The sequence below is a fragment of the Megascapheus bottae genome, chromosome Y (genome assembly GCF_031878675.1).
Source record: "Megascapheus bottae isolate mThoBot1 chromosome Y, mThoBot2.hap1, whole genome shotgun sequence".
Taxonomy (NCBI): domain Eukaryota; kingdom Metazoa; phylum Chordata; class Mammalia; order Rodentia; family Geomyidae; genus Megascapheus; species Megascapheus bottae.
Genome location: NC_143548.1, coordinates 104387 through 132227, shown reverse-complemented (window position 1 = coordinate 132227; position 27841 = coordinate 104387).

The following is a 27841-nucleotide window of genomic DNA, read 5'->3' as shown; positions in this document are numbered from 1 at the left end:
TGATTGGGGGGTCTATGTTTCTCTATTTTTTGACTGTGTTTATCTCATTCTTCTCTTGCATGCTCAAATTATACATGTAAGAGGAAAAGTACATAATAACTTCTCCCAGATAGATGGATATCTTAGACACACACAGATTTCCTCTCATGTGAGAGGTTCTAAACTGTGGAAACTAAAAACATTGCTTTTTTTTACTTTGCCCCGAGTGTTAGAACCATTTTATTTACTCTACCACATGAAACTGGCTTATTATGATCATGAGCATCTTATGTGCAGATCGTATTTTACCCACAATATACATTTATGAAGCTCACCAGAATTTAAATTCGTTCTGTTGCACACTTTGGATCCAAACCACTGGTTTCGAATATCATACAAATGATTCAGAAATGAACCCTCAGACCTAGGAAAAAATAACCCTTTTGAAGGGAGGCACACAGTAAAAGAATGAAAGGGACCTTCTAAACATGTGCCTTTGGCTCTGTATGTTATCCAGCTGTAGAAAATTGCAGTTAGAGCCTCATCATCCAGAATGAACACCAAAAGAATGAAATGCTTTGAGAAAAATGAAGGTTCACTGAAAAGTTTTCTTAGAGGGAAAAGTCGCACATAAGGGTTGCTTGGCAATGGAAATACCGTTGATTAGTGCACACTAAGCAAGCACTCTATCAGAATCTCCCAGGTGAAAATTCTTTCTTTTAATAGCTGGTGCTAAATTCTTTGACTTTGCCTTAATTCACCTAGCATGATTTGTTTTGATAACCTTCCAGTTTGTTTCAAATTGGGGTGATTTCATTTGTTTTGAGGGCAGTGGCTTTTTCTCCCCATAGGATTGTGGAGAATATTCTGCCTATCAGAATGGAAGTAGGTGCACATCTTTATTAGTTCATTCTTAGGAAACACTCTGGGTTAATACAGTGGATGTTTCCCTTTCTTTTTTTCTTTCTTTCTTTCTTTCTTTCTTTCTTCTTTCTTTGGAAACCTATAGTGCATATTGTCATGAACTCACCAAGAAAAGTATGCTTTTGGGTGATGGTAGCTGAATATTGAAAGCTTTTGGTAATGAATTTGAGTTTCATAGGTGGTTTTGGGAAGGGAAGAATGGAAATGAACTGTGAGACTTTATGACTTTCGTAAGTGTGAATGCAGAAATTACTGAAACCACTAAAGGATGGGCTTTGTGATAGTAAAGCAGTTATCTCAGCAATGAGTTTCTCTACTGTTATTCTTTGGCCCAGTTTGATACACCGATAACAATATTTCTCAAATAATGCAGATGTTGAAAGAGTATTAAAATTGAAAGGGTTGTCTTTCCCAAATATATGTTTTGGAACCTTTCTCTTTTTCAGGTGAATCTGTAGATCCTAAAAGGGCATTGCAGTGCCCCTATAATCAAACTCAAAAGATCAGGTGCTGCAGATTCTAATACCACCTTTAAATGTCAAAGGGTAAAATGTTACCTAAAAATAGGGAGATGTCACCTTATGAAGGATTGGCATACTGTTTATAATGATCACATGTAGCCACTGGGAGGGAAATAATGGTGTAAATGTCTAGGCAGTAGGGGCAAAGAAAGACTATTTTGTGATTTCAGGACAAATATAACTCCAGCTGTGCATTGGAGTCATATTTACAATGCACCATGTGTGGAAATATAGCTCCACATTGCAGAGCACAGGCAAGGTGTTTTCTGGTGGACCAATAATTCTGTCAGTATGGCCCATCTTGCTAATAATCATTTCTATACTTCTTCCCTCTTGCCTGGTCTCCAAAAGGCAGTATCTAGTTTTTAAATTGAAAAGCCTATTTCAGAATATCTACTGTATTTGTTTATGAGAGGTCTTTCAAATTGAAAGGTTTTGACATCAGAAGAGGGCCCAAAATAGTTAAAAAGAGAGATTGCCTGCATCTCTTTTCTATCCTCAATATATTGATTTAGAGTTGCTATTTTGGAGTCAGCAAAAACTACACAATACTTGAAAGTTGATTGATTTTATAGAAATAAATCCTCTTTCTCTTGAATTGCCATTGCTTATAGAAAACTCTTGAATTCTGAAATAGAAACCATCTCCTTTCTGCTTAACGTAGATGTATATAGGAGCAGACACCCACTTCGGAGCATTTTCCAATAAGCCTTTTACTTCTTGGTGCAGTGTTTATTTTTTCCTGATACACAATCAGTGGACATTTGAGACAAAGGGCAGGCAAACATTCCCACAACATAAGGGGGATGCTGGGAATCATACTTTGTATTTGTAATTTTGTTTCACAATATCATACTGATATATCAGCCAAACTAGCCACTTGTCCCTTCAATGAACGCCACCTAATTCCCCACGATCAACTCTGTTACCATATGGCAAGTGGTATGGACAAACCATCTGTTGAAGAAAATCAGGATGAGTCTGATTACTGCATGATTGAAATGAGAGTGGACCATTTAAGCATGTCACATAGTTGTGATTTGGTATGTCTTCTTCTTTTCATATACTTTTTATTGTAATTAAAAGAAGGGTTACATTACATTTGCCAGATAGGAGGTGCATTAATTCACATACATTGATACCCTTTCTCATGTCTTGGTCCCCATTTCCCTCACCACACCTCCAACCTTCATCTTGTTTTCCCCCATTCCCTCTCCAATTTTAAATAACTATATATAAATATATTCAATATATCAGATAACAAAGTGAGATACTGTAAAAATTGGTGTGTCTTCTTTTATGTAATGAACATCATTTGGATCGAGTGTCATGATGAGGGGTCTGCAAACATGCAATTTCCTTCCTGTGTGGAGGACTGGGATAAAGGTAAATAGCTGGTTCTGTAGTTCTTTGTCTGCCATGTAAAAATCTGAATGAAACAAGATTGTAAACCCTGTGGTTTCTCCTCACAAGTAACATGTATCCTGCTTTGATGGGGATCCTTTTGCTGTGTAGCAATTAGAAGAAAAGTATGTTCATCTTGACATAGGATGGAATGCAATCTGAACTGAACTAAAATATCTGTCTCAAACCCACATCTATTATCCCAATGAATATTTCAGGGATTTTCCTTTCATTTTCATTTACGTATCACAGTTATGTCAGAGCCTTCCTGTGGTGAATATTACTGGGATGTGTTTCTCTGAAAGAAGGTCAGTCTCTTGTCAAATCCCACCTTATTGTCTTTGTTTCCGTTTGTAGAATGCTTGGAACATCCTAGTCCAAGTTTCATTTGAGGCATAGTGAATTCCTCAAGCAAGAGCAGGTAAAGAATCATTGGCTTCTGACTCTCTCTAATCATAATGGTTCAGTTCAAAAACCCTGGGTGTTCTTAGGCTTTCCCACTCTCATACACAGAGTGATTCTTTTGTAGTGTCACGATGTCAAAGAAGCAACAGCATCATCAAAAGAAATGAAACCTAGAATAGCCTGGGCCAAACAATGTTCATTGGCATTGTCTGTTGCCAAATTGGAGTTAAGAAAATAGTTGGCCAATTTCCATTCATTCAGATATATTATTGCAGACTCTGTTTCCATTCTTTCATAATCCAGTATTTTTATTCAGTTACTGTTGTTGTTGGTGGTGGTGATCGTGGTCCTGTGTGGCTGAATGCCTGGAGATGGTGGCTGTGCCTCAGGTTTTCAGCTGAAGGCAAGGCTGTTGCCTTAGACTCACAGACCGCTTGCAACTGCACAGAGCTTCATTGGAGATAAGAGTCTCCTGGGTTGCCCAATAGCTCAGTGTACTGTCCAGCTAGGATTTCAGGAATGAGGCATTGTACACAATTTTAAAGTGACTCTGGATATTGGTATAGTATCTCACTTTGTTATCTAATATATTGAATTCATTTGTATTTGAAATTTGATAGGGAAGGGGGGAAAACCAAGATGGGTGGGGGGTTTGGGGGGGAGGGAAATGAGTACCAAGACATGTGAAAGGGTATCAATGTATGTGAATTAATGCACCTTCTATCTGGCAAATATCATGTAACCCTTTTACTAATTACAATAAAAAAATTAAAAATAAACAAATAAAAAAACAGAAAAAAAATATAAAGTGACTCTGGAATTGCTAGCCAGTACATTTCAAGAACATGGCCCTTGAGAGCCGTGATTACTGATATATGACAGTAGGAAGTAAATTGTAACTTCATGAGAAGTTCCTGTCTGCTTCTTTGTGTAAATGCTTCACAAGAATATTCATGCCGGCTTAATATTTCCACTGAAATGGGATATGCATATGATAAAGACTAGCATTGTTATTGAGTAGGCAGTGATTCAATGGGTACTGAACTCTGACCATGTGTATTCATCTAATGCATCAAATATATCAGGAAAATAAATGAAGAGAAACCACATACAATTTTAGTCATATTTAATCATTAATCAGAGATGTTTGAAAACATTTTATTCTTTGCCACTTCCCATAGACCATTATAATTTCCAATAAACATTTCCAATTATATGGATATTTTGTGCATGAATCCACACATTTCAGAACTTGTTTATAGAATGATGGCATGTGTGGATTAACAAATACCCCACTTTCTGAGCAATACATTTCGGGAAATTTTAGATTCACAGAAGGAATTGAGGAATAGCTATAATGCTCCCTCACATACATCTATGTAGAGGGTAAGTATGTCGGTTATTATATATAAGTTACAGGGAATGGTTATTATCTTTTGTAAATCAATTTACTGATATTTGATGTTGCCAGTATGTAATAACCATACCGTCTTCTTGATCTTCATTCCACCCAGCATAGTTCACCTGAGTCACAAGTTGAATTCTGATGGGGAAAAGCTATTTTTCCAATGGGTATTCTTGGTAGAGCTGCCCATGTGAAACCATGGACCTAGAAATCATTTCCCTGTGCCAACTTGGAGCTCCTGCTGAGTCCATCTTGTTCTTTTGAATCTAAAATTGAAATAATGTGCATATGAACTGAGAACAGCAAATGTTTAACATATAGAAGTCCACGGTATTGTTGTTTTTGTGTTTTCTTTGTGAACCTTACATTTGTTCCTAATCATATTTTCCTGTGTGATTAGAGAATTCCAGCTACTTACATGTGCAATCCATTCCTTTTTGTTCTTTCATCGAATTGGGTTTAATGCTGAAATATTGTTTATATTTATCATGGCTGTCTTTCAATGCCATGGAAGGTCTGATTTTGTAGATCTGAAATTTGAGCCTCGTATGATTTGACCTGTCATTCATTGCAAAGAGGAGAACTGGTGGAAATGTCATATATTTATGTTACTGCAGAACCATGCAAGTTTTCTCTGTATTGGGATCTTACATTGATGCCATCATGATAAAGAATAATTTACAAATTTCTATAAATTTACATGATTTTACATGTGTTAAAATGTATACTAATTATGATAGGTTCTGAAATGGGAATCTTTTGCACATATGTGCCCTTATTTTCCTGCCTCACTTTTACTCCTCTGTCCTCATTGGGATTTTCCCCTGGACAAATGAAACCAAAGGGTTTTTTTGGTTTTGTTATTTTGTTGTTAGTTTTTTTTGGTGGTTGGTAATTTTGTTTTTGATATGGTGTGCCTCAGAATCATGAAAAAGTCCTGGTTTGTGCAAGAGGCTTTTGCATTCCATCCCTTTCAATTTCATATGCCTTTTACATTATTTATGTTTCATAAGCATGTTAGAAAAGTTCTTGTTTGATCATCCATCTTTTTACATATATTTTCATGCATTATAGTTAGAGAAGAATTCTTCTCATATACTTTCTAACATGAGGAAATCCTTTCTGCAGTCCTGCTGATTGCTTATCTATATTTATTCTGAAGCACCGAACTTTTCTCACTTTCTGGCTGATGCGTTGTACATCACTATAAGTTAAGTAATAAATATATGCTAGAAAATGTTCCATTATGATGGTGAGAATGACCACACATTTATATACCTTTTGAGTAATTTCTTATAGTTTTTGGAAAACCTGTTTCCTTTTTTTTGGTAAGGTATAGAGGGCTAACCCATTTGTCACCTAATGTTTCATTGTATCTCGAACATTAGTATGCCACCTCATGTTATTCTCCCCTCCACTCTCCCACTCAACATTTTTTCCCTTTCCTATGTAAAATAAACAATTTGTATAAAATGCCATGTAACAATGTCAGATACTGTAACCTGTTGAGATTTTCCACATGTGGAAAGAAAGGAAACTACTTTGCATAGTTTTTTAAGAATAAAATTTCTCAGAAAGACTTCTTGTTTCCATGTCTGATTGTTGAATTTGCTTACTCCCGTCTGTATGGTCTCATGTGCATATCTGTTGAGTGACTCTGAATCACTGCTGGCAAATCCAAAATGTGTATGTCTTGTTATACCTGAGGGAAACTTAAACATGGAGATTCCCTATGACCCCACACTCCTGCTCCCGGGAATTTCCCAAATGTCCAGAAGTGTGGTCATGCTGAAGCTACTAGCACAATGATGTTCACTGCAGCATTATTTCATGTGGCTAATGTGTGGAACCAACTGAGAAGACCCTAAGAAGGGATAAGGAAATGTGATATTGATACATAATGGTATTCCCTGTTGCCATCAAAACTAATGCATCAGCCCCATCTAAAACCAAATGGAATGGCATCAAAATAAATCATGGTAAGTGAAGAAAGGCAGAGCCAAAAGCACCATGAAGGATTTAGCACCATCTGTTAAAAGAAATGATTCTCAGCTGGGAGATTGGCATAGGGGTAGAGTCCTTGCCTAGCATGCACTAAGGCTCGGGTTTGATTCCACAGTACTACATGCAAGGAAAATAGCCAGAACTAGTGCTGTGGATGAAGTGGTAAATCTCTAGCCTGGAGAAATCTCAGGGATAATGCAAAGGCCCTGAGTTCAAGTCCCAGGACTAGCAAAAAATAAAAAATAAAAATAAATAGATAATGGAATGGATTTTGCCTATGGTCAATTTTCACATGTTTGGGCACTTTTGAATATATACCTGGAAGAGACAAAGTCTAATTCCTGAGACGCTATCCATATTTTTATTGTGTTTCTATAAATATTGTTTAATTAAGCATACTCTCTACACAGTATTGAAAATGTGCTAATTTTCTGCCACACCTCTGGAAATTGCTTGTTACCCTTCCGTTGCCCAGAGAAATATATTCAAACTTCCTCTTCCCAGGAATATGTGCTAATGCTAATTCTCATTTATTCCCTTTAAGAAATTATTCATCAGGCAAAACACATGGGTTCCACGTTTTATTTCAGTGTTTATGAGTTAAAATGAATTATGACTCTCAGGACATGAATGGATTTTCATTTACATTGTCAGCTCTCACCAATTGTTGGTACAGCTGCTCAAATCTGGCTGAGTCAGCTACAGTAGCAGTCTAAGCATACTTCCTGCTCATGGAGACGTGACCTAGAGGCACGTCTGCCTAGCTTGCCAGCCATGACCTGTCCACAATCCCTGCACTCACCGCAAGGAACAATCAGTACCAACTAAAATCCCTTACATAATCTCCCTGCTAGGTGACTGGCTGTGGGAGGCTCACGACGTTGTGTTGCTTGGCTATGAAATTCCTGATCTGAGCTATAATAAACAAGACCTGCTCAAGCTTGTCCTCCCGTGTTTGCACTGTGTACACATAGGTTCACTCTTATTTCCTGCTAGAGGCCCAGCCCCACAAGTGGTGCCCATTGTGGGACTTGAGTGTCTCCAGCAGAGTGATGGCCTAGTGTAAGATAAGGGCCTCCATGGGTAACCTCCCACCTGCAGCGAGGGAGTCTCAGTCACAAGCTCTTGTTGCCCTGTTTCGCAGTAGGAGGATAAAAGTATCAGAAAATGAAAGGAGTGTAGTATGGCAAATATTAAATGATTTGTGCTCATTGATGGACTCCGGGCGTATTTGGGATCGAGATAGCTGGTCCCATGTACTCCAGGCAGCTCCCAAAAAGGAGGTTCGTGAAGGTACTGAGCTGCCCCTAATATTCTACCCTATTGTGGTGGCCATTCTAGTCTGCCTGTCAGGGAGAGAGGAAGGAGAAACTTTGTAGGCGTTTAATGCCTGCTACAGGAAGAAACTGAAACTGTAGCAAATGGCAGACCGCCCAGACATTTCCGCCTTCTTGTCATGCAGCAAATAACTCCACTAAAATGTCGGAGGATCAACAAATTCTGCAATCATGTGACTCAGAATGCCAGCTGTCTCAGTCACTTCTGCCACGATATCAATCCCAGTAGGTTGGTCCAACCTCTTCTTTTGGCCTGGGTCAGCCTGGAAATCCCCCACAGGAAACTTTGTATCCTTTGGGCGGATGTATCCAATTTCAAGAAGAAACATCTGTTGTTTCCTCCCCAAAAACAACAGTTATTTACAAGCTCCCCAACTACAATAACAATGACATCCACACCCAGGGATTAGCCCTGATTCACATTCCCAGTGAATGTCAACCGATTTGTCGACTGACCCAATGGTGCTTGACAAATACTGGACTGTTGTCAGGGGAGATGAGTTACTCCCCATATACTCAGAAAATGTTTGAAAACATTAGCATTGTGAGGAGCATAGAAAATATCTATACATATATTTTCATAAACCTATGTTAATCATCATTTGTATTCTTGTATTTTTTCATTTGAATTTTTTGTATTTGTATTTCCTTAACTTGCCTTTCTGCTCTGTATATCTGCTTGCTAAAATCCTGAGAAATGCAACTGCTGTCCTTGTGGCCAATCTACAACCACCCATTTGTCCTTGGGTCCCAGATACGGAGCTACACTCTACCAGGGAGTATACACATTCCCAGCAGGGAACTAGAGATAGTGGCCATCTTAACTACAACAGCTAAAATTTAAAACGTTTACATTTGGCTGATGCGTCTTTGAGTGACCAAGGAGAGCAGCAAGGGGAAAGATTCAATCTGGCTGTGGAAATTATAGAAGCAGGCTTGCTCACCTGCCCTTGCGGTTGCTGCTGCCTCCCAGGGCAGGAGGGAGGGGGAGAGTGTAGAGGAAGACTCTGCAGACTCCTTTGCTTCCGCCCCTGGTCTAGGCCGCCTGGCAGGGGAGGGCCCCTTTGATTGCTGCCTCTGCCTGTATTGTTGTTCAGTGGTGGCCGAGCCTCCAGCTTGACCTAGGACTGCTCCTTGGGGTGGTGGCCTCATCCAATAGTCTGTTTTAAAAGGATGGAGTTCCCTGACTGTGGTCTTTAACCAGTTTCAGTTTCTCTCACAAGCTTTCGCAGCCTCATTATTAGAAATTTGTTTCCGAGTAGGTTGTGGCTCAGTTTCTCCCCTTGCCCCCCCTTCAGGTCCCTGGTGTGTGACTCCCATGGTGGAGAGGGAGGGAGGTTCCAGGGGAACTGTCCAGATTCTGGGATGAGACCGGGCCTTTAACAGAGCCGCAATCCCAGCAGGCCATCTGGTGGCACTTCCCTGAACTTCAGCTACACAGGTTCAATTTTGCTGTTTTCATCCTGGAATCTACAAATGGTGACTCTGCCAGCCTTTTGGGGGAAAGAGACACCCCCCAACCTCCTAAGCATCCAACTTTTCAACCTTTTGGAATAAGTGACCCCCCTTACAACAGACCTAGTCTATCCCTTTCATATATACTCCAGTATTTGTTCATCTCCAATCCACATCAACGTCGATGGTACCGGAACTTAACCTACTTTTTCTCCTTTCTGCTTGTTGTTGTGTTTGTCTGGTCACTTCTTTTTATAGAGGTAGGTCAGAGACAGAGCTCTCCATTGGTCCTCCTGACCAGTCACTTTAAGGATGTAAGAGAAAGGGGACACAATTTAAGCATGAGCCTCAAGCAAGGCAAGCTTATCACTCTTTGTCAATCCAAGTGGCCGGCTTTTGGTACTGGGTGGCCGCCAGAGGGAAGGTTCCACCTCCCTTTGATTCAGAAGGTAAAAGAAAAATTTTCCTCCCCGGGAGGGCAGGACACCCCAACCAGATACCATACATCTTACTTTGGCAAGACCTGGTGGAGGACCCGCCCCCCTCAAGCCTGGTTGTCAACGTTCCTTCCTCCCCAGGGGGAGCCCACCAAGGTATTGGCCCTTAAAAAAACTGAGACTGCTCGTCGACTGCTCCTATGCAACCCGTTCTACAGGATGAGGGGGCAGGTCCTCTCCTCTTTGCCCCCCCCCTTATCCATTGCTGCTTCTGCTCCTCCCCGCAGCGGAACGGGTGGGGGCAGCGGAGGTGGCAGGAGCAGAGAAGCCAGCGCAGCTTCACCGGGAGTGGAAGATACCATCACGGCTAGGGGAGGACCAGGAATTCTAACAGGACCCGCATGGGGAACCCGAGGCCAAACACCACGAGCCGCGAGTCCCCCTGGAAGGCTAGAATCCCCTGGGCCCATGCTGAATCTTACACCCGGACACCACGGTGGCCCTTCCCCTCTGGGAGATCAGGTTCCCAGGCGATACTGGAAACCCTAGGTTCCAGTACAGGCCCTTCTCCACTGCTGATCTGTACAAGTGGCGCAGACAGAATGCTAAGTTTTCTGATAACCCCTGAGATTTGATTTCTTTGCTAGACAGTGTGATGAATAACCGCAAGCCTATGTGGGATGATTGCCAACAACTGCTCCGAACCCTATTCACCGCAGAGGAGCGAGACCAAATCCAGACAGAAGCCCGAAAAGTGGTCCTGGGCAATGACTGTCTCCCAATTAATAATGTTGAAATGATTAATGCTGTCTTTCCCCTTACCACCCCCCCCCCGTTGCTGAATGGAACTATAACACTGAAAGGGGTCGGGGTAGGCTACGAGTCTATTGCAGACCCTGGTGGCAGGTCTCCTGGCAGCAGTCCACAAACCAACTAATTTAGCTAAAGTATATTCAGTAATAAAGGATAAAGAAGAAACTCCGGTGGCATACCTAGAGGGGTTGATGGAGGCTTTTAGGCAGTATACCCCTATGAACCCTGAGGAAAAGGAAAACCAGTCAGCAGTTGTCATGTCCTTCGTAAATCAAGCAGCCCCCCATATAAAGAAGAAGTTACATAAATTAGAAGACTGGAAAGGGAAAAATATCTCTGATTTATTGAGGATTGCTCAGGAAGTGTTTAGAAATGGGGACCCTCCAGAAGAAAGACAGGCAAAAGCAATGGAAAGGCAGGAAAGAACCATGGCTAAGGTATTGGCAGCAGTGGTGGGGGAAGGTAGGCAGGAGAAAACCAGGACCTCAACAAGACTGACACAGGGCCCAGGAAATCAAAAGGAACCCCTGCAGAAGAACCAGTGTGCCTACTGTAAAGAATTGCGTCATTGGTCCAGAGACTACCCCACAAAAGAGGAGCAAGGACAGGCCCATCGCCCTGGCCAGCCCAGATCTGCCCTGGGGACAAAGGAACCAGATGACTAAGGACAACAGAGTTAAAATCCCCTCCCCAGCCTAGGGTAACACTGAAAGTGGAGAGGGCACCCATCTAGTTTTTGGTGGACACCGGGGCCTAATATTCAGCTTTAACCAGGCCTGAAGGAAAGGTTTCTACTACTAAATCATAGGTATAGGGGGCTACAGGCATTAAACAATACTCATGGACAACAAATACAACTGTGGACTTAAGGACTGGAAAAGTGTCCCACTCTTTTCTAGTTTTGCCAGAAAGCCCGTAGCCCTTACTGGGAAGAGACTTACTAACCAAAATGGGAGCCCAAATTCAGTTCCATCCATCAGGTCCTCAAGTGACAGATGCACAAGGCAGGCCACTACAAATTCTAACCTTGAAGTTACAAGACGAGTACCGCTTGCATCAGAGTTCCCCACCGCAGGATGAGGACGTTAATTACTGGCTGAGGAGATTCCCGAAAGCCTGGGCTGAGACTGGAGGGACGGGGTTGTCTAAACATAGACCGGCTCTTTTTATTGAAATCAAGCCAGGGGCAAACCCGGTAAGGGTCCGAAAGTACCCTACGTCCATAGAAGTATGAGTGGGAATAACTCCCCACATCAGGTGTCTTCTGGACCAAGGAATACTGAGGCTCTGCTGGTCGGCCTGGAACATGCCTCTGTTACCGGTCCACAAGCCTAACTTGAATGAATATCAGCCAGTGCAGGATCTCAGAGAAGTCAACAAAAGAGTGACAGATATCCACCACACTGTACCCATCCCATATACTCTCCTGAGCTCTCTTCCTCCTGACAAACAGTGGTACATGGTCCTAGACTTAAAGGATGCATTTTTTAGCTTGCCCTTGGCACCCAAAAGCCAAGATCTTTTTGGTTTTGAATGGACAGACACAGAAAGAGGTATTAACAGATAGCAGACCTGGACCCGCTTACCTCAAGGATTCAAGAACTCCCCTACTCTCTTTGATGAGGCTTTGAATGAATACCTGGGTGGGTTCAGACAATAACACCCTAATCTAACCATGTTACAGTATGGGATGACCTTCTTGTTGCAGCAGAAACCCAGGACCGCGGACTGCTGCAGACGCTGGGTGATTTGGGGTACAGGGCATCAGCAAAAAAGGCCAAGATCTGCAAATCAGAGGTAGCATACTTGGGGTTCCTCTTAAAGAAAGGGCAGCATTGGTTAACTCAGGCAAGAAAGGAAACAGTCCTCCAAATTCCCAATCCCCGCTCCCAGTGGTAGGTTCGAGAATTCTTGGGAACAGCAGGTTTCTGCCAGCTGTGGATCCCAGGCTTTGCTGAGCTAGCAAAACTGCTCTATGAGGCCTCCAAAGAACATGTACACTTCCAATGGACAGAGGAGGCTGATCAGGCATTTCAACAGATAAAGACTTCCTTGCTGTCAGCCACTGCCCTAGGCCTTCCTGATGTTACCAAACCCTTCCACTTGTACGTAGATGAGCAGAAGGGAGTGACAAAGGGGGTCCTCACTCAATATCTGGAACCCTGGAAGAGACCAGTTGCATACTTATCAAAAACACTAGATCCAGTGGCAGCAGGATGGCCGCCCTCTCTGAGGATGGTCGCTACCTCCGCACTCCTGGTCAAGGATGCAGATAAACTATGGGGCAGGAACTGTGTGTGACTACCCCCCATGCAATAGAGGGAATTTTAAAGCAGCCACCTGACCGATGGCTCAGCAATGCCAGACTCACACACTACCAGAGTCTGCTGCTCAACCCACCTCGAATCTCCTTTCAGGCACCGCACATACTCAATCCAGCAACCTTGCTGCCTGACCCGGACATGGAGACCCCATTGCATGACTGCTCTGAGATACTGGCACAAGTCCATGGGAAACAGGAGGACTTGAAAGACCAGCCAGTGGCAGATGCTGACTTGGTATTGTTCACAGATGGGAGCAGCTTTATCTCCCATGGACACAGGTATGCGGGAGCTGCTGTGGTAACTGAGACTGAGGTGGTCTGGGTGGCGCCACTGCCGGTAGGCACATCTGCCCAGAAGGTGGAGCTAATAGTCCTAACCCAGGCTCTGACATTGGGTAGAGGCCAAAAGTTGACTGTGTATACTGACAGCCAATATGCTTTTGCTACTGCCCATGTACATGGGGCCATCTACCGAGAGAGGGGGCTATTGACTGCTGAATGAAAGACTATTAAAAACAAGAAAGAAGAATTAGCCCTGATAGCTGCCCTCTGGCTACCTAAAAAGGTAGCCACTGTTCACTGCCCAGGGCACCGAAAGCCCACGGATCCGGTCTCTAGAGGAAATGTTCCTTTTTTTTAATTTTTATTTTTATTTATTTATTTTTTTCTTAATATGATTTTTTATTGTAATTAGTAAAAGGGTTACATGATATTTGCCATATAGAAGGTGCATTAATTCACATACATTGATACCCTTTCACATGTCTTGGTACCCGTTTCCCTCTCCCCCACACCCCCCACCCATCTTGGTTTTCCCCCTTTCCCTATCAAATTTCAAATATCCAAATACAAATAAATTCAATATATCAGATAACAAAGTGAGATACTATAACAATATGAGATAACCAAGGGACAGCAAAGGAGATGAGAGACAACATAGTACATTAAGGACAACAATCTTTCATTATATGGCTTTTGTTTCACTATCCTGGAGGTCCTTTCAATTAGCTTCACATTATATGTCCTTATGTATCAAGATTTTGCTCTATAGCAAATCAAATGGATTCTTTTTTTTTCCAGTCCTGGGCTTGAGCTCAGGGCCTGAGCACTGTCCTTGGACTTTCTCAAGGCTAGAGCTCTACCGCTTGAGCCTCAGCACCATTTCTGGCTTTTTTCTATGTATGTGGTACCGAGGAATTGAACCCGGATCTTCGTGCATGGTAGGCAAGCACTTTAACCACTAGGCCAAACTCCTGGCCCCTCTAGAGGAAATGTTCTTGCCGACAACATAGCCAGAGAGGAGACCATGTATGTCACTAACACATTGATGGCCCAGACACCAGACCCTGGCCTAGGACGCTCCCAGAGGAACCCGCTTACATGGAGGAAGATCTGCAATGGATCTCCAAACTCCCAGCGACCCAACACCTAGATGGCTGGTGGAGAGACTCACAGCATAGATTCATCATGCCAAAAGCAGAAGCCAGAAAGATTTTACTCAAACTCCACCAGTGCATGCATATGGGCATGAGGAGAATGCAGGACTTGATGGGGCACTCAGGACTCAAAATTGAGAGCCTTGCTGATCAAATAGAACAAATTGTAAAAACTTGTAAAGCCTGTCAACTAACAAATGCTGGACATAACCAACAGGAACCAGGGAACCGGGAGAGGGAAGACAGACCTGGACCTTACTGGGAAGTAGACTTTACTGAGGTAAATCCTGGGTGTAAGTACTTGTTAGTATTTATAAATACCTTTTCAGGATGGGTGAAAGCCTTCCCAACAAAGCACTAGACTGCCCAGGTAATGGCCAAGAAAATTTTAGAAGGCATCCTCCCCAGGTATGGTTTTTCTGTTAAAATAGGATAAGATAATGGACCTGCCTTTGTTTCCAAGGTGAGTCAGGGATTGGCTTCCATACGTGGGGCAAATTGGAAATTACATTGTGCTTACAGACCCCAAAGCCCAGGTCAGGTTGAAAGGATGAATCGGACTCTTAAGGAGACCCTAATCAAATTGACCAAGGAGACTGGCATTGACTGGGTAGTCCTCCTTCCTTTTGCCCTGTTCAGGGTACGCAATTCCCCTTTTAAGACAGGCCTAACCCCTTATGAGGTAATGTTTGGAGTGCCCCTCCTATAATCCCTGATTTACCCTCAAGGATTGTAACCACAAGAGATAATGATGATTTTAAACTTTCACATTCTTTGCAAGCCTTACAGAGTGTTCATGGACAGGTCTGGCTGAAACTGAGAGAACTGTATATCACAGGACCTCCACCCATGCCTCACCAGTTCAGGCCTGGTCATCTCACCCCACCTCCAGGGTACCCAGTGGTGAGTGGATCACTCCAAGGACAATCCCCTAAAGCTAAGACTGAAGCTTCAGCTACATTGACTATGGGAGGAGAGTTTGTATTGTTTGTTGCCTGTTATTCTATATTAGGAAATTGTGCTAGAAATCCCCATCAGTCTGTTAACCAAATGTGGGAAGTTTATAATTTTGCTACCCAGGAGATACTGAATTTCACTTTAAAGGTGGCCCCACTGTGGACATGGTTTCCCAAACTGGAATTCAATTTAGGAACTTTACTGCAATTGCCCCAATTTGTTGCAGTGATTCAAAGCCGCCCCTTTTATGTGTGCCCCGGATATCTTAGTGGGCATACAGAATAGGAAAAGTGTAGGGGAGCAGACAGTTATTTCTGTTCCTCATGGGGTTGTGAATCAACAGGAGATATTTGGTGGGAGACCCCCAGAAAAGGAGGCTTGTTAATAATGAAAAGACATTCTAAACCCCCATGTATCAAAGTTCAAGACTTACCGCTAGTGCCTCCGGTAATGACAGGGGGAGCAGCGCTACTCTGGCACTATGCTTCCTCTAGATGGAAGGCAGAGAAAAATGAGTGTAACCCTGTCTTTATTTGATTCACAGAAGCCGGGAAAGAGAAGTGGCTTTGGACAGGAGGGATACCATGGCGGATAAGGATTTATGATGAAAGCAGGTTTGCCCCCAGAGACCCAGGGGGCTCCTAGAAATAAGATGGAGAATAACCCCCACCTCTCCAATGGTGGTGAGACCCAACCAAGTACTCAAACCCTCCTCTATGAAAATGCCCAAATCTAAAAGGAAGGGCACTAAAAGGTCACAGCGACCACATCCAACTTCCCAAAGCCCACCACCAGTGATGTCCAGTGATTTGGCTGTCCACCACACAGTCCTAGTAGCTCCAGTATACCCAGACACAAACCCCATTTTTCAGCTCTTAGTGTATACTTATGCAGTCCTTAATCAGACTCACCCGGACATCAAAACTTCTTGCTGGATGTGTTTCAATTTACAGTTTCCCTTTTATGAAGGTCAAGCAACAATACAAGATGTTTCAGAGGCTACTGATGATTCACAATGTAGGTGGACACAGGAAACTGCCCAGTTGACATTGCAAACAGTGACAGGATGCCGGGGCCAGCTGGCAGCAAAACCAGGGTTCACAGATTGGGGTTCCTCAAATAGGGGGCAAGGACTAGGAAAAAATAGAAGAGAGACAGACACACCAGGTCCGGGATGTCTGCAGCCCAAGTAAAGACTGCCTCATTTATTCAACTCCAGCTTATATCCCTTCTTGAAACCAGGGAACTTCCAACTGTTACATTCATATGGTAAATCTCAGGTAATTTAAACAGAATAAGGCCATAAAACAATAAGACAATAAAGCCATGGTCTGATGCAAATCAAGATACAATTTGATTCTACTCTGGCTCCCAACATATCCCCTGTTTTTATTTTAAAAGAAACACAAGTGCAATTTTTACTCTTTCCTATACCTCTAATTATCCTGTCACATTTTCCAAAAATGACTTTGGTCCCTTCATCTAACGGAGATTGATGGGCGGAGATTCAGCTTCTGTGACTTCTTCAAGCTGACTCAGGGGCGTTGTCTCTGTGCTTGACCAGAGACCTTAAGAAGCCTAGCCTGTATTATCAAGGGGTTGCAAGGATTAGATATCAGGAATAATAATTTACTCCAAACTAGAGATCATATTTAATATTTAACAACTGCACAAACCATCTTTGGCTACAATAGTGTAACTTACTTAGCACCCATTTGCAAAGGCCTTTTTCTTGAATGTCTGGGGAACTAAATTTCTGCAACCTTAACAATGCTTCAGTTTTCAGATCTAAACAGATTAATAGAGACACAAGCCCCAGATCCACAAACTTTCCTGAGTTTGTGGCTGGTGTCAAATAAAAAGTTCGCTCAATTAGGACTTTAAACTATCCACTATCACAGAAGATTAACAAGTTCCTGCCCAGTTATGAAAGGCACGGGCATTAGTAAGGCATGCTTACAAACTATTCTATGACCTCCCGGCTCTGATTAATTTGAGTGGCCAAGCACAAGTGACTCTAAGATCTGACACCAACTCTGCCATCCAAGCATAGGCTTTCATGTCCCAGCAGTGTCTCTCCACACAGGGATAAACTGCCATTAGCATTTCACTTTGTTGGTTGCTGTATTTGAACTCGGGGCCTGGGCACTGTCCCTCAGCTCTCCAGCTCTAGGCTAGCACCCTGCCACTGTGAGTCCCTAGCTTGGTGCTTGAGTGCTTCCCCCCAGCTTTTCAGCTCAGAGCTAGCACTCTGCCACTTTGAGCTCTAAAGCAACTCTGTCCCAGCATTCTGCTGGCAGATTAGACACCACAGTCTCACAGGGACTTTGTTTTGCCCGGGCAGGCTCAAAGGTGCGGCTATCAGATCAATGAGTCCTACAAAAGGCCATGTTACTCCAATTAAAGCAACAAGGTGGTCAACTCAGAAATAGTCTAAGCATGATCTTACCTGGAACCTGGTAAGAGCCAAAATTACATCTGAATAAGGGTTGCTGACATTCTCCATGGGCCTGCAGGAGATTGCTATAAAGTAACTTACAAGAGTAAGTTGAAATAGCAATTAAGCCACCATTTTGATAGTCCGAATTTTCCTTGTTTCTTTTTTAGAAACAAAACTTTAGGACAACTTTACTTTTAAATTTTGTTTAGAAACCAATGCTACTTTTCTTTAACTTTTACACTTTTTAACTTAAACTCTTAACACTTTGGTCTTTATTTGCATTTGAAAAACCTTTAAGGCTAAAGGAATTACCTTTGCCTCCAGGCCCCCTAGGGCCCAGGTCACTCCCTTTGCCTTTAGAAGAGGCTTTTTGTTTTATTCTGCAGTTTAGATTATTACTGCCTAGAACTCCATCAACAGTTTAAACTCAAATAACAGTTTTTACCTAATGCAAGAATTACAAACATCAATGCACCAAAAGTTATCATCAGACTTCCAGTGTCAGTCTGCAAGAAAAGACAGATAGGCAAAGTTTCTGACATTAATGAACAATTTTACATTTAAATCTCTAATACATGTCTCCAAACTTTAAAGGTAATAAATCCCAAATTCCCTAATACCTCTGGGTTAAACAGGATACAATGTTTACAATGTAAACAGCTCTAAGTATTACAAAACCAGATTTTTTTTTCAGGATGTTTAGAAAAGTACTTTTTACCAATTTCTCTTTAAACCAATGTAATAATCCTTTGAGACATTGTAAAACATTCAAACCTAATATTTTCTTGAAGTTTTAAGCTTAGATTTACCCAATTGTCTTTGTGTTTAAGTATAAATTTATCCATTGTTTTATACAGCTTGCTGACAATTTAACCTGAACATGTTCACTCACTCATTCACACACATTCATACTCAAAGATCATAAAGTGCGCAAAATTAATATTGGCCGTTCATTTTCCGGAAGTTTGTGTCAAGAGAGCTTTGCCAATTTTACTCTTACAGGTGAGAACCAGGTTCAAAACAAAACTTTTTGCAAGGCAACTTAGCTGGAATTTATTTTTCCAGGGCTTGTTACAACTGCAGAAATGGGGAAACGGCCATGCTAGGCCCAGAAATGTTCAAATAAATAACAAGGATGTGTGCTTGAGTACGCACAGAAAAACCATAAGGATCCATACTTAGAAATGGTACCAATTTTAAAGACAAATTGGACAAGGAAAAATATGTAATACGAACAAGACAGAGAAACTGAGACTTTTAAATAATCAGACATTGACATATAACAAGAAAATTGGACTCAATCAGATACACTTAACACAAAAAACATGAGCTCAAATGAATGTTTTCACCAAACAGCTATTTTTAGATTTAGACATGTCTTGCTGGTGGGACTCTCAGGTATGCCTTGTTATCAACAAGAAACTCAGAAGGGGAAGGGGGGTCAAGGTGTCCCTTGACCACCCAGACCTCTATTTTAGGCCCACAGTGCACCTTTTCAAAAAATAAAATAAAATAAAACGCAGACATACAGGGGGTCGGCCGACTTCTACTTACCTCTGGAGGCCTTTGCTTTTCACCTGGGCATCTTTTACAAAAAAGGTTATTAAGAAGAGGGATGGTAAAGACAAAATAATGTCACATATTAAATTGTGTAGAGTCAATGAATATGTTAAAAGGTTCCTACATAATAGTAAAAGGAGGAGAAACACAGCTCATATAAATGTGTTGAACAAGTGGATCAGTAGCAGTCCCAATTGACATGCACAAATAACTCAGGTCCTTCCCAGATCGCAGGATGCACCACTGGAGGGTTGGGGTGTAGGCCCAGTGAGTCGATGCATGGATGGCCACTGTCACTCTCCACAAGCCGAACGCAGCGTTCAGGCAGCCAGCGGGCATCATTTTCTCCTTGTGAAAAAACACATACGTGCCCTCAACCCCAGGTTAGAACAGGATCGGGTCCATGCCAAGTACCAGTTAGGGGATCCTTCCACTTTACTAAGGCAAAAACACGCTGCTCTCTTTTTTCCCAGAATCGCTGAGCAGCAGATAAATTATTTGAATCCAGATTCAAAAAATTTAAAACAAATAAAGCATGATTAAGTATATTCACAGGGGTAGCGGGATACGACTCTCCTTTCTGTATTTTAGCAATTTGATGTTTTAATAATCCATTAGCTCTCTCCACGATGCCTTGACCTTGAGGATTGTAAGGAACGCCTGTAATATGAGTGATATTATAGGAATGGCAGAAGGATTGAAATGCTCGACCTGCATAGCGAGGGCCATTATCTGTTTTTATTTGCAAGGGAATCCCCATCACATCAAAGCATCGAATGCAGTGAGAAATACAATGTTTAGTGGCTTCCCCATCAAGGGGGGTGGCCAGGATAAAATTAGAATAAGTATCTACAGTAACATGAACATATTTTAATTGGCCAAATGATAGAACATGTGTGACATCCATCTGCCAAATGTGATTAGAAAGCAGTCCTCGTGGATTTATACCTAAATGGGGGGCTGGTGAAAAATGGACATAGTTGGAGCAAGTCTTAACTATTTGTTGTGCTGCTTCTCTAGATAATTTAAACTGTGGACGCAAGGCTCGACTGTTTTGATGGTGGATGGCATGTGCCTGCTTAGCAAGTTCAACCTGAGTTAAGTAAACTCTGATGGCGGAGTCAGTAACTGCATTGCCCTCACTTAAAGGGCCAGGAAGATTAGTGTGAGCTTGAACAAAGCCAAAAAAACAAGGGTGGTTGCGAGATCAAAGCAAAGTTTTACTTGGTGAAATAGGGTCTGAATATTGGAGTTAGTAGTTCCAATAAAGGGAACAGTTTCTATGACTTGAAGAGCACAAATTACATATTGACTGTCTGAGTATAAGTTAAAGGGCTCGTCTTGTAACAGGACGAGGGCTTGTAAAACAGCCTCTAATTCCACCTCTTGGGCGGAGGAAAAACCCGTAACCCAAGATTGAGTTTTCCCATTGATGGTCAAAACAGCTGTTCCATTAGAGGATCCATCTGTAAATACTAAAGTGGCTGAAGATAAAGGCGAGGCCCGTACTATGGAAGGAAATAGAAACATCTGACACGCAGCAAATTGGAGAAGTTTGTTAGACGGGTAGTGATGCAAAAATTTTCCCGTATAATTGGCCCAAGCAATGGCCCAAGGATCGCAATGGGCGAATAGCCAATCTTGTTGTTGTAGATTTTATGGGACACAGATAAAATGAGGTTCCTGACCTAAATATTTACGGGAATCCACTCGGCACATATGTATCAGATTAGCTACCAATTCGTAGTAGGGGGTCAGCACTTTGCCGGGTGTTGATGGTAGATAAAGCCATAAAAGTGGGCCATCCTGCCACAATACAGCAATTGGGGAGTGAGAAGTAGCTAAAATATAAACTCCCCATGGTTAGAATAGTCACAATAAGTCACTTGTTGCTGGGAAATTGCCTTTTCTACGATCTGGATGGCCCTCCTGGCGTCGGTTTTTAATTTGCGCAAGGATGTAGGGTTGCTCTCGCCTTTTAAGAGGTCAAAGAGGGGTTTTAACTCCCCTGTGGACAGCTTTAGATAAGGCCGAAGCCAATTTATATCTCCTAAGAATTGCTGAAAATCATGAAGAGTTCTTAAGTGTGAAGTTTTTAATTGTATTTTTTGGCTTTTAAAATAGTGTGGGCCTAATATATGGCCTAGATACGTAAAAGGGAGGTGTTCCTGAACCTTTTCAGCTACGATTATAAGGCCAAAGAGGCTCAGATCTTGCTTTAGTTGTCCAAAGGCTTGTCGTACGACAAGAGGGTCAGAACAAGCTAACAAGATGTCGTCCATATAATGAACAATATAAACAGAAGAAAATTTTTCACGAGTGGAAGAAATGGCTCTAGATACAAAACTTTGACATAAAGTTGGGCTGTGTGCCATGCCCTGTGGAAGCACAAGCCAGTAATATCGCTTCATGGGTTCTTTAAAATTAACAGAGGGGATGCTGAAGGCAAAGCGCTTACAGTCTTGAGGCGCCAGGGGTATAGTATAGAAACAATCCTTCAAATCTATAATAATCTTATATGTATCCTTTGGGATTGCCATGGGTGAAGGCAAGCCTGGCTGTAGGGCCCCCATCAGTTCCATAGTTGCATTTACCTTTCTCAGATCCTGAAACAGCCTCCATTTACCTGACTTCTTCTTTATAACAAAAATTGGAGAATTAGAAGGGGCCACATGTCCAAAGTCCAGCTGTTCCTGTACCAGCTGCTGTACTGCAATGATCTTTTCTAGTGAAAGAGGCCACTGTTCGACCCATACCGGTTCTTCAGAGAGCCAATTTATGGGATCAGCATGAGGGGCAGGACAAACAACAGCCCCCGTTAAAGAATAACCTAATCCTTGTCTCGGGGGGTGAGACTGGGGTTGGAGTGGCTCTGGCTCCCCCTGTGCTGCTCGGCCTAGTCCCCTAAAGGGGAGGAGGCCTTGATCAAGTAACTGCTTAGTGACCGCAGCACTAGGACTAAACATATACACTCCCATTTTTTCCATGATATCACGACCCCATAAATTAATTAGCAGATGATCCAAGACAAATGGCTGAAAATGACCAGAGTGCCCTTCCTCATCTCTCCAAACAAGGATTGCACTGCTTTTCTGTGGGTCAGTTGCTTGCCCAACCCCCTGTAGGGAAGTCATAGAGGTTGTCAGGGGCCATTGGGCTGGCCAATGTTTTTTAGATATCACAGACACATCTGCTCCAGTGTCTAATATTCCTTTAAAGGGCTTTTCTTGTATAAATATTGTCATCTCAGGCCTCTCTTGTTTTATGCTTTGTACCCAATAGATATCAGATCTAAATCCTCTCTGTCCACATGGGGAATTAGCAGTATCCCCGGGAGGTAAAGGCACAAGTATTAGTTGTGCTAATTTTTGACTGGCTAGGATCGATACCACGTGTTTCGGGGCAGAGGCCATAACTTTGATTTCTCCAGTAAAATCCTGGTCAATTTTGCCTGGTGTAATCTGTATCCCTTTAAGGGCTGAGCTACTTCGCCCTAACAGCAATCCAACCACTCCCGGGGAAGGGGGCCGAAGACCCCGTGGGGAGAGCTTGTGTCCCCATCTCTGGGGTCAATACTGAGCAGGTGGAGGAACAGAGGTCCAATCCTGCACTGCCTGGGGTGGCACGGAGGAGGCTGGAGACTGATTTTGGGGGGTTGTTAGAAGTTGTACTTGTGGCCGAGAAGAGGGAGGGACTGCCCCATAGTTTTGCGGGGCAGGGGCTGGCCCCTTCTCCAGTTTCCCAAAAACAGGTGGCCATTGTGATTTGTTGCTGACTTGCAATCTTTAGCCCTGTGCTTCCCTTTACCAGAGCGTGGACATGTGCCAGGTGATTTTTCTCTCTTTAACCTGGCCTGGCGTGGGCACTGCATCACCCAATGTCCTATTTGTCCACAAGAAAAGCAATGCCCTGGGGGTCTAGCATCACGAGAATGCCGCTGACCTCTATATTTTAGAAATTCAGTAACAGTCTTTCCTTGAGGAGCGGCGGCTAAAGTAAGGCCTTGTACATGGGAGGGTCCAATATCAGCACACAGTGAAATAAAGTCGGTGATTCCTCTCTTATTTCTATGGGGTCTGATAGCCGCCTGACAGGCGGCGTTGGCATTTTCATAGGCTATGTGTCTAACTATAATCTTCCTTGCATTCTCATCTTGTACGAGGCGGTCTGCAGTTTCCATTAATCGAGACAAAAATTCTAGATAAGGTTCATTCGGTCCCTGTTTAACTTCTACTAGATTTTTTGTACAATTGGAATTTCGTAACCTTTTCAAAGCCTCTCTCGCCACAGCATTTATTTGTAAATAGGCCTCCTTTGCATAACCCAATTGATCTTCGGTGTTTTTATAGGTTCCCTCTCCTAACAACTGATCAAAAGTGTAAGGCAGGTTCTTAGACCTATTTGTTTCAATTTTAGCCCGACACTGGGCAGTGAACTCTGTCTCCCATAATAAGTACTCTCCTGCACTAAGGCATGCTCTGGCAAGCCGCTTCCAGTCATTTGGCCATGCAAAACCAGCACACGCGGCCTCCAATATTACTTGAGTAAAAGGGGCAGTTGGCCCATATTGGGAGCAGGCAGTCTTTAAATCCTGTAATAGTTTAACAGGAACAGGTTGATGGTATACTTGTTCATCATGATCAACTAAACTAGGGAAGCATCGAGGCCCTGAAATATCTTCCCTCTCTCTAGCAGCCTGAGTCAGGTTTAATTGCGATGCACTGTGCCTGGTTGTAGTGCCTGTTAAAAGGGACTTGTTGCTAGGGCCTTTAGGCTTGCCTACAGGTTGAAAAAGGGATGAGGCCGTAAGGCTGCAGCCGGAGGCGGTGGGTGTGAGGGGTAAGGTTTAGAATCAGATACCATAGTGGCCTGAGGGTCATATTTCTTTCCTACTTCTGGGGGGGGGGCTCTCTGCTCCATCCCCATTTTTGATAGAAGATGTAGGATTTCTTCTAACTTCTTCTCCATCGTAGACATCCGGCCCTCCATTGACTCATCATAACTTTCCTCCTTGATATTCAAATCTGAATTCTGATACTCAATATCTACTGGTTGTTGTTCCCTTTTCAAGATCTCACTTAGAGTCTCTTGGGCTGCGGCATATGGCTCAGCTTCAGGTTTTTCAGAAGGGTCCTTTAACTCATAAATTTCCTTTAATTCAAGATTAAGTTCAGCATTCTCATGTTGAGGATTTATGCATTCACTTACTAAATTCCATACATCAATAGCCTCTACTGGGGTCTTTTCGGGGCCATATACATTATAATATTCTTGAATTCTTTTTCCTATCCGCTGCCAGGTTTTTTGGAATTCCTCCTCTATAAACCTCGTGCATGCCTCCTCAACAAACTCTAGGAAGCTCTGAAACACCCCTTTTTCCACCCATGTTCCGTGGGCTTCAAGTAGGCCTGTCAAGATTGGTACATATGACCTATGGCTATTAACTTGACCCATAATTTTTACTCCTGACTATACACTCTCTTAAGATCCTCTCTTTAATAGTCCTATGATGTGTTACTCACCACAGGGAGGGGTCTTTCACCTTCGTCCCAGATTTTCAGGGTCCCTGTTTGGGCGCCAGTTGCCGGGGCCAGCCGGCAGCAAAACCAGGGTTCACAGATTGGGGTTCCTCAAATAGGGGGCAAGGACTAGGAAAAAATAGAAGAGAGACAGACACACCAGGTCCGGGATGTCTGCTGCCCAAGTAAAGACTGCCTCATTTATTCAACTCCAGCAAATATCCCTTCTTGAAACCATGGAACTTCCAACTGTTACATTCATATGGTAAATCTCACGTAATTTAAACAGAATAAGGCCATAAAACAATAAGACAATAAAGCCATTGTCTGATGCAAATCAAGGTACAATTTGATTCTACTCTGGCTCCCAACAACGGGACAAGGCCTACTTGTGGGCATACCATCAGCCAAGTATTTTCAGCTTTGTAACAAAACTTTCACCCCTTCTAATACTTCGACTTATGTGTTGACCACCCCCAAATGCCTGGTGGGCCAGCACCACCAAACTTACTCCATGTCTCTCCTCAGACATGTTAGGAAAAAATAACACGATATTTTGCATCCTAGTGCAATTACTACCCAGACTTGTGTATCATACTGAGGAGGAGGTCATGACAAGCCTGGACCCCCACCCAAATGAGAAGATTAAGAGGGAACTGATTATACTGTCACTATAGGGGGTCTAATTGAACTAGCTGGATTAGGGACTGTTATAGCTTCCTTAGTCACCCTGAAATCCTCTTATAATATGCTGTGTCCAGCCATAGATGAAGACATAAAGGAATTAGAAAGTTCCATCTCTTTCCTCCAAAAATCACATGAGTCATTAGCTGAGGTAGTGTTACAGAACAGAAGGGGATTTGACTTAGTATTCCTACACCAAGGAGGGTTTTGTGCAGCCCCAGGGGAAGAATGTTGTTTTTATGCAGACCACTCTGGAGTAGTTAAAGAATCCCTAGTTAAAATCTGTGATGGCTTGGCCAAAAGGAAAAAAGAACGAGAACAACAGGAAGGCTGGTATGAATCGTGGTTCAATTTTTCCCCTTGGCTCACAACCTTACTGTCGCTCTTACAGGTCCTCTCATCCTGTTCTTTCTTGCTCTCACAATCGTACCTTGTATCATTATTAAGTTAATTTCTTTTGTTAAAGACCAGGTCAACATGGTTCAGCTTATGGTATTTCGCTCTCAGTATCAACCTGTTGACCCAATTCCCACCAAATCTACCCTTTGACCATCTATCCAAAGTTGAGGTTTCCTCCTAATTAAACTCCTAACTACCCGGCGTGAGGGGAGGGAGGTAATAGAGTATAATAGGGTTAAGGTTTTTTCTCTTTCTTCTTTCTTTTTCTATGCATTAAGATTTTAAAATTAAGGTTTAAACTTGAGTTCCAAAGTAAAGGTTAGATCTTATTGAGATGCTTTAGTGTTCTTGTACAGAGAAACGCACTGTAGAAGAATCAACTCCAGGTAGGGACATGCTTGGAAGCTACTTCTATGTTGACCACCTTGTTGTTTTAATTGGAGTAAAGAGGCCACTTATGAAACACTTTGATCTGCAAACTGGTCCAAAGCCTGCCCAGGCAGAAAAGATCCCTGTTGAGACTGTCGTCTCTAAATTTGTCAGGTGAATTGCTTCAAAACTTATGGTAGCAGAGAGTTAACCCTGAGCTGAAAGGCTGAGGGATAGCACTTGAGCACCAAGTTCGGAATTCAGAATGGCAGAGTGTTAGCCTTTAGCTGCAGAGTAGAAGAGCGGGACCCAGGCCCTGAGTTCAAGATTAAAAATGGCAAGGTGCTAGCCCTGAGCTGGAGAGTTGAGGGACAGCACCAGGCCCTGAGCTTAGGTCCAGCAACCAGTGACTAACCAAGGGAGACACGCCAGGGCCATGGAAGCAACCATGAAAGTTAGTAATGCCACCAGATCTCAGGGCCATGCGTGTATGGCCTCTCTAAAAACAATCAAGCCAGGAGGTCATAAGAAGGCAGCTTGTAAGCATACCCATCCTAAGAGTCAAAGATTCGACTCAGTACCAAAGACAAGGGGGGAATGAAGAGCGTAGAAAATATCTACACGTATATTTTCATAAACCTATGTTAACCATCATTTGGTTTTTTTTTCGTTATTTGGAGAGTCTGGGGAGTTTCTTTTTTTTTGCTCAGAATTACTTTATTTTTTAATTTTTTTATTGTAATTAGTAAAAGGGTTACATGATATTTGCCAGATAGAAGGTGCATTAATTCACATACATTGATACCCTTTCACATGTCTTGGTACCCATTTCCCTCCCCCCCCAAACCCCCCACCCGTCTTTGTTGTCCCCTCTTCCCTATCAAATTTCAAATATCCAAATACAAATAAATTCAATATATCAGATAACAAAGTGAGATACTATACCAATATGAGATAACAAGGGACAGCAAAGGAGATGAGAGACAACATAGTACATTAAGGACAACAATCATTCATTATATGAGTTTTGTTTCAATATCCTGGAGGTCCTTTCAATTAGCTTCACATTATATGGCCTTATGTATCAAGATTTTGCTCTATTGCAAATCTCTGCTACTAGAGCCCAAGTTTTCCACTGATTATGACAAATGAGGGAAACCATTGAGCCTAAGTTCCTTTGAGTCTGGCTTACTTCACTTAATATGATTTTTTCTAAGTCTTTCCATTTCCTAACAAATGGGGCGATGTCATTTTTTCTGACAGCAGCATAGAATTCCATTGTGTACAAATACCACAACTTGTTGATCCACTCATCAACTGAGGGACATCTAGGTTGGTTCCATATCTTTGCTATGGTGAATGGTGCTGCAATGAACATTGTTGTGCTAGTGGGTTTAGTATGTCCTTGTTTCTGGATGGTTGGGTAAATGCCAAGTAGTGGAATTGCTGGGTCATAGGGGAGTTCTATGT